Source organism: Zea mays, chromosome 8 (genome assembly GCF_902167145.1).
Source record: "Zea mays cultivar B73 chromosome 8, Zm-B73-REFERENCE-NAM-5.0, whole genome shotgun sequence".
Classification (NCBI taxonomy): domain Eukaryota; kingdom Viridiplantae; phylum Streptophyta; class Magnoliopsida; order Poales; family Poaceae; genus Zea; species Zea mays.
In genome coordinates, this window is record NC_050103.1 from 42,320,950 (window position 1) to 42,332,838 (window position 11,889).

Here is an 11,889-nt window from a genome sequence, read left to right on the forward strand (position 1 = left end):
GGGAGTTGTTGCGACACCCTCCAAGCTCCATGGCTTAACCAGGAGCCATGAAGCAATGGCGGGATGATGTCGACCGACTGCTCAGTATGGCACATTCTACCTCGACCAGGTCGAAGACGCGGTCATCCTGGCGCCAACACGAGGCATCAGCATCGGTGCGCTCGCCCTCAGTAAGGGGTGCACAGACCAACGACCTCCGGGCAGAACTCAACCGCAGACGTGCGGGAGAGGATACTCGGGTGTCCTTGGAAAGGGCGCACGAGCGCCGCCAAAATATCGATGGATGCGACCTCGATCAAGACTTCGTTGCAGTTGCGCCGCAGACGCCAATGGGCACCCGGTCCCAAACGGGTGTCCCCTTGGCCGGAGTGGGCTGCGCCGCACTGGCGGATCATCTCCACGCGGCGTCTTGGCCACCAAAGTTCCGGCCGCACCTGCCAGAAAAATACGACGGAACATCAAACCCGTCGGAGTTCCTGCAGGTGTACGTTACTGCCATCACTGTAGCAGGTGGAAACACCGCTGTGATGGCGACATACTTTCATGTGCCCTTGTCTGGACCTGCCCGGACCTGGCTCATGAACCTCACCCCGGGATCAGTCTACTCCTGCGAAGGGCTCTGTGCGCAGTTCGTGGCGAACTTCGCCAGTGCTTACCAACAGCACGGTGTGGAGGCCCACCTCCATGCAGTGAGGCAGGAGCCAGGGGAGACCCTTCCGAAGTTCATCTCCCGCTTCACCAAAGTGCGTGGTACGATACCTCGTATTTTTATGCTTCTATCATCACGGCCTTCCGACAGGGAGTACATGATGAAAAAATGTTGGAGAATTTGGCCACACATGATGTGGAAACTGTCCCCACGCTCTTTGCTCTGGCCGACAAGTGCGCCAGAGCCACCGAGGGCCGTGCATGGCACTCAGCCCCACAAACTAGAGCTGCCTAGTCGGGTGGCTCGGGGGCCGTCCTCCAGGATGGAAAGAAGAAAAAGAAGAAGGACCGCGACTACCAGAAGCCGCGGTCCACCTCTCTGGTGGTCACAGCAGCGACCGGAGGCCAGGGCGACCGCAACAAACGCCCGCGGCCGCAGAAGGGTAGCAGCGGTTCATGCCCTGTGCACCAGCATGGTCGCCACAGCGCCGTGGAGTGTCCCGAGATCATTGACCTCGCAAAACGTGTCAGTGAGCGGCACGAGCAGTCTTCCAAAGACGGCTCCCCGCCTCGCCGCCGGCCGAGCAAAGAGAAGGTGGACGACGGCGAGGTAGCCGCGGCTGAGCGGGACCTCGGGTATCAGTCACCCGAGGGGGACCTAAACGATATCTTCGCCGGAGGCTCCTACTCCGGTGAAGACAACTAGACGGTCCTCGGAGGGACCCCGTGTTCCCCAGCCTACGGAGATGAAGCACGCCTTCATTCGGAGGCCCTTCCGGACCCCCCACGTGTCCGGGCTACAGACAGGTACACGCAGAAGAGACCACAGCCAGAGACGAGGGCTCCTGTGTCAAATGCATATGGGAACCCTGGGTCGGGACCTAGCCCCACGGCAAGTTCCATACCAAGGAGGGCTCCACAACTCTTCCCCAGCTGGAAGGACCCTTCGAAGTAACGGGAGTGCGCCGACCCAGGGCCAACCATCTAGCTACGACTGGAGGAGCACCTTATCCCGATGACAAACATCTCTGTAAGTTCTATCCATAGAGCAAGGCTAAGGGGTCGAGTCTGTTTCCCTTCTTTGTAGCTAGAAAACGCATACGTGTACAACAACCCGGTGGGGTCTGCCCCCATAAACCCGGCCTATTGGTCTGCACACATGCACGACAAGTTATAAAATGGAAATACCTCCCCCTTAGCAGTGCTCTTGTTGATAGTTCCATCTTGCTGCTCCATGGTCCTACCTTGCAGTCTTTCAGATAATACCTTTCAGCTAACCCACCCGTACGGTTTCCATCTGTCTGACAAGGCGACACCCGAATTGAATAGCTAGGCTCGCAGTTTAGGGCCCCTAACACGAAAGTAGGGAGGTCCGACAGCCTGGGGGTCGGCTCTAGAGAACGGGACCCCGTTCCATAGGGTGCTCCGGAGTCCGTGTAGCCGCTCAGCCAGGTCCTGCACCGTGGGCCTACATGCTCCACCACCCCGTGACAGTGACTAAGTACCTAGAGTTATAAGTCATGTGAGTCCGACAACCTCGGGACCAAAGCTAGAGAACGGACATTGGTCTCCTAGGGTGGTCCGAAGCCCGTGCAGCCGCTCAGCCTGGTCCCGTACCGTGGGCCTGCACACTCCACCGCCCTGCGACAAGTGCCCTAGTATCTAGAACTGTGACCCAAGGGGGTCCGGACACGCAACTTGGCCACCCGGACTAAAACCTGCAAGTCCCGAGCATGTTTCAAAGGACGACTAATGTCAGACGGAGAACCCTATGAGGTGTACTACTAATGCTTCCTAGCTAAAAGTTGTGTACAGATCCAGATCCCAACGAGGTTGCCTCTCGAGGATTGTTGACAACCTTTTCAGAAACGCAGGTATCCAACCTCAACACATCAAGCCTGCATCCCAGGCGGCGGGCCAGGTACTAAGGAGGAGTCAACAACATCGCACACAACAGAAACATGCATCACACAGATAAGTGTTAAATACTGCTTAATAGATAATATCTATTACTTTACAAAAACAGGGAAGGCCTGGGGGCCGGTTCTAAAGAACGGATGCCCGTTCCATAGGGTGGTCCGGAGCCTGTGTGGCCGGTTAGCCTGGTTCCATACCCAAAATCCTGCACACTCCACCACTCCATGACAGGTGTCCTAGTATTTAAAACTAAAGTCCTGTGCATCCAACAACCTGGAGGTCCGGCTCTGAAGAACGGGCACTTGTCTCCTAGGGGGGGTCCGGGAGCCATGTAGCCACTCAGCCTGGTCCCGTACCATGAGCCTGCAAACTCCACCGCCCTACGGCAGGTGTCTTAGTACTTGAAACCACCATCTAGGGGGTTCGGACACACAACTGGGCTTCCCAGGCTAAAATCCTGCGTACATATGTTATTACATTTTGCTCTCAAGCAAATGTCATTGCATTCCCTTACAAGCGGGACCCCAGCTCCATTTCTGCAGGAATGAACTACCTTCACACCAGTAAGGGTCGCGGGATAACAAGCCCCGGGCGGCTCGCCAGAAGAGGCAACCGCATCAGCACCGACGACGACGGCCGCCTCTGCACCGACGACTCGCCAGCAGCGTCAATCATCCCAGCATGTGCGCCGATGCGGGTAGGACCTCGCCCCTATCTCCCTACGGAGGGCGACAACATGCCATTAAAGCCAAAGAGTTGGAGGCCCGACGACAGGCAGCACTGATGGCCTCACCAGCGACGACAACCAACCCTGCACCGGTGGGCGACGGCTGCCTCAGCACGCTTATAGGTCCTCACTCCCGTCTTTGCTAAGGGAGTGAGGGCATCCAAGAACACGGTCGCCGCTCCCGCAACATACGACGCCATGTGCGACCCACCGGTAGGACCAGCGACGCGAGAGAAGCCGTGGGTGTGGCGGACCTACACACGGCGCGACCATCGCCCGTGCGGTGAATGGGCAGCCGCGCCCCGATCCAAGCAGCACAAGGCAGCGTCGGAGGCAGCACCGAAGCCATCCATGCCAAGGCATCGGACACGCGGTGGCTAGCGACACCCGCGGTCAGCCAGCCCCGCGTACCCGAAGTTCGCCTCCTCCGCATGAATAGCGAACGCCCTTCTCCCTCGAACACTGAGGGAAGAAGCGGGCCGCTACCCACGCGGAGGTGGGGCCCCAACTCGTCACACCCTCCTCCCCAGCACGGATGATGAACATCCTTGAAGCTGAGGGCAGGAGGGAGGCCGCAGCCCGGCTTGCTTCTCCCCACCACAAGGCTGGTAGTCATCCTTCTGGATGACCACCGGCGGGGGACTACAGCCAGGCTACGTGATGAAAATTCTTGAAGCCGAATGGTGGTGGAAGGATGCCAACCCCCATGGGGTTGCACCCCTCCTACAGCAGAAGGAAGAAGACAAGATCGGCGACACCACCACGAGTGCACGCTCTCCGATGGTGAAGTCGCTGGAAGGGACGACCTTGACGCGGATTCCTCCAGAGAACACCGGCGCACCCCATCTGGAGGCCCAGAAGGCGAAGAGGCGTGGTGGTCGCAAGAGGAGCGAGGCATGACTACTGCCCGGGAGATCGACCCCTTTTTAAAGGCAGATCCCCCCGCTCGCGCCCCTGAAGCATCGCGGGTGAAGTCTCCCCTGGCGTGCGCCAAGGATCTCACCTTATGACACGGGGGCCAGGCCCCACATGTCATGCGAACTAACCCTAAGAAGGAGCGTGCAACTGCCCTGCAGTTATGGGCCCCTTCATTTTTGGGGCAACCAGCGATCAGGAAGGCAAACCGCAGTACAAGGGGCATGCAACCGCCCCACGATTAGGCACCCCTTTGTCTTCGCCGTATCCAGCGGTCAAAGAGGCGAACTGCCGCACAAGAAGCGTACAACCGTCCCACGGCTGTGCGCTCCCTCAGCTCCGCCGCAGCTGGCGGTCCAACTCAGGGGCCTAGGCCCACATGTCATGTAACTGGCGCACCAGTTACCGTGTGCAAAGAAACCGCACCGCCGCTTGCGCCAATGCCACGTCTTCTCGGGGCTGTCACGGGATTCTGAAAAGGTAAATTTCTCAGAACCAGTGCAGCGACTCGAGGCAGCCCCGCGCATGGCCCAACAGTGCTGTTAAGTACGACGGTCACGGGTCAGTCAGCCGTGGGAATAGGCACGACAGTTGGCATGGCCATAGGCGGGCTGACAGTAATTGTAGCAACAGGCGTGCGGGAGCAGCGGTCCAACCGCCAATCAGACTCTGGCCCCACCTGCAGGCTCGCATCCTCCCCTGAGGCGGGACCGGAGGCCACTGCCTGTACCCTAAATTAGGGGTACCCTCTCCTACAGCATGAAGACGCCGCACCCATGCGACGTCCCCTAGCCACGCGGAGGACGGCGCCTGACCCCAGGCCAAAGGGCGCCACCTGGCAAGGAAAGACACCACATCCCAGTAGGTCCGGACCCCCACAGAAGGACACCGGACCCCTATACATATGAGTCCGGAGCCTCCAGGTAGGTCCGAACCCCAGTAGGGTCCCGGAACGAGGAGGACCCTGGTATGTGTAGGGGTCCGGTGCTGACACGTGTGCGGGCCCTGCCCTCCACTTCCCGCTCAGGCGGAGACCCGCTGCTTATGGCCCATAACATAAGCTACCGGGCCAAACCTGACGAGAAGTCGTGCAGCCCCTGCATTTATTGAAGAAAAGACGCGCCGCCTGCCACCACGCTGACGGGCGACGTGCCCTCTCAGCATTTATTGCGTCCCGTCCCATCCGCTGGCAGGCGGTGTCAAGGTCATCCAACAGGCGGCGCGCCTGCTGGGTCTGCTGAGGGACAGTGCGTCCGTACCGAGCGGCGCGCTATACTCGTCTTCTCTTCCGCAAGAAGCTTCCCCTGTACACCAAGGATACGCAGATCTCGGGCGTCAGGGCACAAGAAGATTGTCTCGGCAATAGACATTAGAGGATCCAAGCACTATATGCTTTATGTCTCTGGGCCCACATGTCGGGGCCCAGTCCCTTTGTGCATGCCCCCCTTCAGCTATAAAGGGGAGGCATGCGACGTTACACACACACGCAATCTTAGATCACACCACAGTCTCGTAAGCTCATACAAGCTCACAGGCAATACATCTCACAGTGGAGTAGGGTATTACGATCTGGCGGCCCGAACCACTCTAAATCCTTGTGTGTTCTTGCGTTCTTCTCGTTCATACCAACGATCAAGCAAAACGCCTAAGCCCCTCCTCATCTCAGGATTTAGGGCGGGTGCACTCCGCCACCCCGCCGGAGATCTACTCTCCGACAATCTCCATGTCCATGACTTGTGAAATGTAGTCATCAACTAATACATGTGCTAGTCATCGACTCTGACTAGGGACATCATTTAGAATAACCATACAAGTAAATAATCTCACTAACAATTCACATAATTGCTAATCAATACAAGGTGCCTTTCATGGATATTCAATTAAGCAATATACATATCATGGATACAAAGAAATATGCTCATCACTATGATTATCTCTAGGGCATATTTCTAACAATATATTTATTTTACTAATGTAAAATATGTTACATAAATTATTTTGATGTTTTATATTATAATTCGTAGGGAGAGTTCACGCTTATGGCTAGGCTCGTTGACTCGGTAAGCCGAGTCGAGTCAACTTTTGAGGCTCACCAGAGGAGCGAGCCAAGCCGAGCTCGGATCACTAGAGGAGCGAGCCACCCATAGACCTACCACTTATAAATATAAATGGCCATAGCTGATTTAGAGAACCCAATTAAACCAAACACAAATCAATCTACATTTTACCTCCCTTTCCCAAATATTTTCTAACTAGAATGTTACTAACAACTAGTGGATTATGTTCAATGGATATGATTGAGGTAGGTCCACATGAAAGGGTTGAGTAAGGCTTGGAGGTGGTGGAAATTATGATCATGACCATGTGCAAGTGATCAATAGAAACAAGTCGAAAGAAAATGGTGGAGTTTCGTTTCGCTAACAAAGGCAAAATAAAATGCATGGTTGAGCTTTGATAGTGTACTCTGATTGCGAACACAACAAGGCTACATAAAAATGTGTGTTAACAGTATACCACATTTATACATAAGTTATGTATTATATGTTCCTGTTGCAACGCATGAGCACTCACTTAGTAGAGTAAATATGACTGCCGATGGTTGTATTATAGGGTAAAGAACTTTGATGAGAAGGGCAGAATATTCTTTTTAGGGTAGAAATTTGGAGTAGTATGAGTACTGTCGGGGACCATAATTAGGGGTACCCCCAAGACTCCTAATCTCAGCTGGTAACCCCCATCAGCACAAAGCTGCAAAGGCTTGATGGGTGCAATTCAGGTCAAGGCTCCGTCCACTCAAGGGACACGATCTCGCCTCGCCCGAGCCCAGCCTCGGGCAAAGACAGCCGACCCAGGAGGATTCACGTCTCGCCCGAGGGTCCCCTCAAGCAACGGGCACACCTTCGACTCGCCCGAGGCCCAGCTCGGGCAGGCTTCGCGGAGAAGCAACCTTGGCCAAGATCGCCACGCCAGCCGACCGGATCGCAGGAGCATTCAATGCAAGGATCGCCTAACACCTTATCCTGACGCACGCCTGCGCTACTTCGACTGTTGTGCCACCCGTCAGGGTGAGGCTGACAGCCGCCAAGTCCGGCCTCAGGCGCCATAGGAAGCTCCGCCTCGCCCGACCCCTGGGCTCGGGCTCAACCTCGACCACGGAAGACGATCTCCGCCTCGCCCAACCCCAGGGCTCGGGCTCAACCTCGACCACGGAAGACGGTCGCCGCCTCGCCCGACCCCAGGGCTCGGACTCAGCCTCGACCTCAGACGACGGTCTCCGCCTCACCCGACCCCAGGGCTCCGACTCAACCTCGACCTCGGAAGACGGTCTCCGCCTCGCCCGGCCCCAGGGCTCGGACTCAGCCTCGACCTCGGAGGAATCACCGCCTCGCCCGACCTTGGGCTCGGACCGACCACGCTACAGGGGGCCCATCATTACCCTACCCCTAGCTAGCTCAAGCTACGGGGAACAAGACCGGCGTCCCATCTGGCTCGCCCTGGTAAACAAGTAATGATGGCACCCCGCGTGCTCCAAGACGACAGCAGATCTCAGCCCTTTACGTAAGCAAGGAGACGTCAGCAAGGATCCGACAGCACCCAACAACTGTGCTTCCACAGGGCTCAAGCGCTCCTCCGACGGCCACGACATCACATGAACAGGGCAGCAACACCTCTCTAACAGCCACGTCGGCATGTACATAGGACTCTGGCTCCTCCCTGCTAGACACGTTAGCACATTGCTACGCTCCCTGTTGTACACCTGGACCCTCTCCTTACATCTATAAAAGGAAGGTCCAGGGCCCTTGTATGAGAAGGTGGCCACGCGGGAGGACGGGCTGACGCACAGGCTCTCTCTCTCTCTCCCTCGCGAACGCTTGTAACCCCCTACTGCAAGCGCATCCGCCCTGGGCGCAGGACAACACGAGGCCGCGATTCCCCTTATTGTTTCCCCCTTGTGTTCCGTCTTGCGCCGACCCATCTGGGCTGGGACACGCAACGACAATTTACTCGTTGGTCCAGGGACACCCCGGGGTCGAAACGCCGACAGTTGGCGCGCCAGGTAGGGGCTGCTGCGTGTTGACGAATAGCTTCCCGTCAAGCTCCAGATGGGTAGTCTCCAGCAACCTCTCCAGCACGGGACGCTGCTCCGTTTCGGGAGTCTTGAGTTCATGTCCCTCGACGGCAGCTACGACATGATACTCCTTCCTCCGCCGCACGACAACGACAATGGCGCCCGTCAGCCCGCCCGCCGGCGGCGGAATCGACAATGTCTTCCCCACGTAGCGGAGGAGCAACATCTGGGTCTGTCCCGTCACCTTACCCGCCGACGGAGGAGGAGGCGGGGCAACCATGGCCAAGCAGGAGGCAGCACCTCGTCGGCTGTTGAGCGAGTCAACGACGCCGGCGCCCCAGCGGGGGACACGTCAGGCATTGACCTCGCGTCTGAGACAAAGACGAGCGTCATTTCCCCGCAACACGCCAACCCCAAGCAGACGGACGACGCCAGCACGCTCGCGAAGGACTTGCTGGGCGTTAGCCTCGTACCTGAGATAACGGTGCAGTCCGTCCCCAACGCGACTTCGTCACCATCCGTCGGTCAAGAGGTACCGTCTGTTTCCCATCCTGTGCCTTTTAGATTCAGCTTCGACCCACCGAGCGATCCCGCTTCGGTGGACGCTTTCATAAAGGCATATCCAAACCTTCTGGGGTACCATATGTGGTCAACCTGGGACCGACTGACAGTCGTCTCGACCTACGGGCCCCCGGGTTCCGAGGAAGATGACGAGCCCGACTCTGGTTGGGATTTCTCCAGGCTCGGTGACCCCAGTGCCATACGGGACTTCATGACCGCATGTGACTACTGCCTCTCCGATTGCTCCGATGATGGCCACAGCCTTGACGACGAGGAATGTGGCCCAAGTCGCGAATGTTTCCACGTCAATCTAGGGGGTCTCGACGAAGGCAACCACCTTGGTATGCCCGAGGACAGCGATCCCCCTAGGCCTGCGCCTTGCGTTGACATCCTTCGGGAGCTAGCTGTGGTCCCAGTCCCTGCGAGGGGTCAGGACGCACAGCTCGAGCAAATCCGCGAGATGCAGGCCAGGCTCGACGAGGAAGCAGGACAACTTGTGCAGCTCTGGCAAAATATCGGGCAGGAGTGGGCAGGCTGAGCACCGGCCGGAGAAGCGCGTCATCTGGCCCAGGACGTCAAGCACCGCATCGCCAACGACGCCAGGGCAAGGCTGCCCCCAGCTTCCAGTGGGGTCGGCCAGAACCTGGCTGCAGCAGCGATACTACTCCGAGCAATGCCGGAACCATCCACCATAGAGGGGCGGCGTATCCAGGGAGAGCTCAAGAATCTCCTGGAAGATGCCGCGGTCCGACGGGCCGAAAGCTCTGCCTCTCGAAGGCAGGGGTACCCCCCGGAGCATCGCGCCGCGACTTCCCGATTCATGCGGGAAGCCTCGGTCCATACCGGGCGCACGCGAAACACAGTGCCTGCGGCCCCGGGTCGCCTCGGCAACGAGCACCACCGCCGCGACCGTCGAGCCCACCTCGATGAGAAGGTGCGCCGAGGCTACCACCCCAGGCGTGGGGGACGCTACGACAGCGGGGAGGATCAGAGCCCCTCACCTGAACCACCCGGTCCGCAAGCTTTCAGCCGGGCCATACGACAGGCGCCGTTCCCGACCTGGTTCCGAACCCCGACTACCATCACCAAGTACTCAGGGGAGACAAGGCCGGAACTGTGGCTCGCGGACTACCGGCTGGCCTGCCAGCTGGGTGGAACGGACGATGACAACCTCATCATCCGCAACCTCCCCCTGTTCCTCCGACGCTGCCCGAGCCTGGCTGGAGCATCTGCCTCCTGCGCAGATCTCCAACTAGGACGACCTGGTCAAAGCCTTCGCCGGCAACTTCCAGGGCACATACGTGCGCCCTGGGAACTCCTGGGATCTCCGAAGCTGCCGCCAGCAGCCGGGAGAATCCCTGCGGGACTACATCCGGTGATTTTCAAAGCAGCGCACCGAGCTGCCCAACATCACCGACTCGGATGTCATCGGCGCGTTCCTCGCCGGCACCACTTGCCGCGACCTGGTGAGCAAGCTAGGCCGCAAGACTCCCACCAGGGTGAGCGAGCTGATGGACATCGCCACCAAGTTCGCCTCTGGTCAGGAGGCGGTCGAGGCCATCTTCCGAAAGGACAAGCAACCTCAGGGGCGCCAGCCGGAAGACGTCCCCAAGGCGTCCGCTCAGCGCGGCACCAAGAAGAAGGGCAAGAAGAAGTCGCAAGCGAAACGCGACGCCGCCGACGCAGACCTTATCGCCGCCGCCGAGCACAGGAACCCTCGGAAGCCTCCTGGAGGCGCCAACCTGTTCGACAAGATGCTCAAGGAGTCGTGCCCCTATCATCAGGGTCCCGTCAAGCACACCCTTGAGGAGTGCGTCATGCTTCGGCGCTACTTGCACAAGGCCGGGCCACCGGCGGAAGGTGGCAGAGCCCACGACAACGACAAGAAGGAGGGCCACAAGGCATAAGAGTTCCCCGAGGTCCACGACTGCTTCATGATCTACGGTGGGCAAGTGGCGAACGCCTCGGCTCGGCACCGCAAGCAAGAGCGCCGGGAGGTCTGCTCGATGAAGGTGGCGGCGCCAGTCTACCTAGACTGGTCCGATAAGCCCATCACATTCAACCAGGGCGACCACCCCGACCACGTGCCGAGCCCGGGAAAGTACCCGCTCGTTGTCGATCCCGTCATCGGCAACGTCAGGCTTACCAAGGTCCTCATGGACGGAGGCAGCAGCCTCAACATCATCTACGCCGAGACCCTCGGGCTCCTGCAGATCGATCTATCCACAAACCGGGTCGGCGCGGCGCCTTTTCACGGGATCATCCCCGGGAAACGCGTCCAACCCCTTGGGCAACTCGATCTGCCCGTCTGCTTCGGGACTCCCTCCAATTGCCGAAAGGAAACCCTCACGTTCGAGGTGGTCGGGTTCCGAGGAACCTACCACGCAGTGCTGGGGAGACCATGCTACGCCAAGTTCATGGTCGTCCCCAACTACACCTACCTCAAGCTCAAGATGCTAGCCCCCAAAGGGGTCATCACCGTCGGTTCCACGTACCGACACGCTTACGAATGCGACGTGGAGTGTGTGGAGTACGCCGAGGCCCTCGCCGAATCTGAGGCCCTCATCGCTGACCTGAAGAGCCTCTCCAAGGAGGCGCCAGATGCGAAGCGCCACGCCGGCAACTTCGAGCCAGCTGAGGCGGTTAAGTCCATCCCTCTCGACCCCAGCAACGACGCCTCCAAGCAAGTCCGGATCGGCTCCGAGCTCGACCCCAAATAGGAAGTAGTGCTCGTCGACTTTCTCCGTGCGAAAGCCGAGGTTTTTGCGTGGAGTCCCTCAAACATGCCTGGCATACCGAGGGATGTCGCCGAGCATTCGCTGGATATCCGAGCTGGAGCTCGACCCGTGAAGCAGCCTCTGCGCCGATTCGACGAAGAAAAGCGCAGAGCCATAGGCGAGGAGATCCACAAGCTGATGGCTTCAGGGTTCATCAAAGAGGTATTCCATCCCGAATGGCTAGCCAACCCTGTGCTTGTGAGAAAGAAAGGAGGGAAATGGCGGATGTGTGTAGACTACACTGGTCTAAACAAAGCATGTCTGAAATTTCCCTA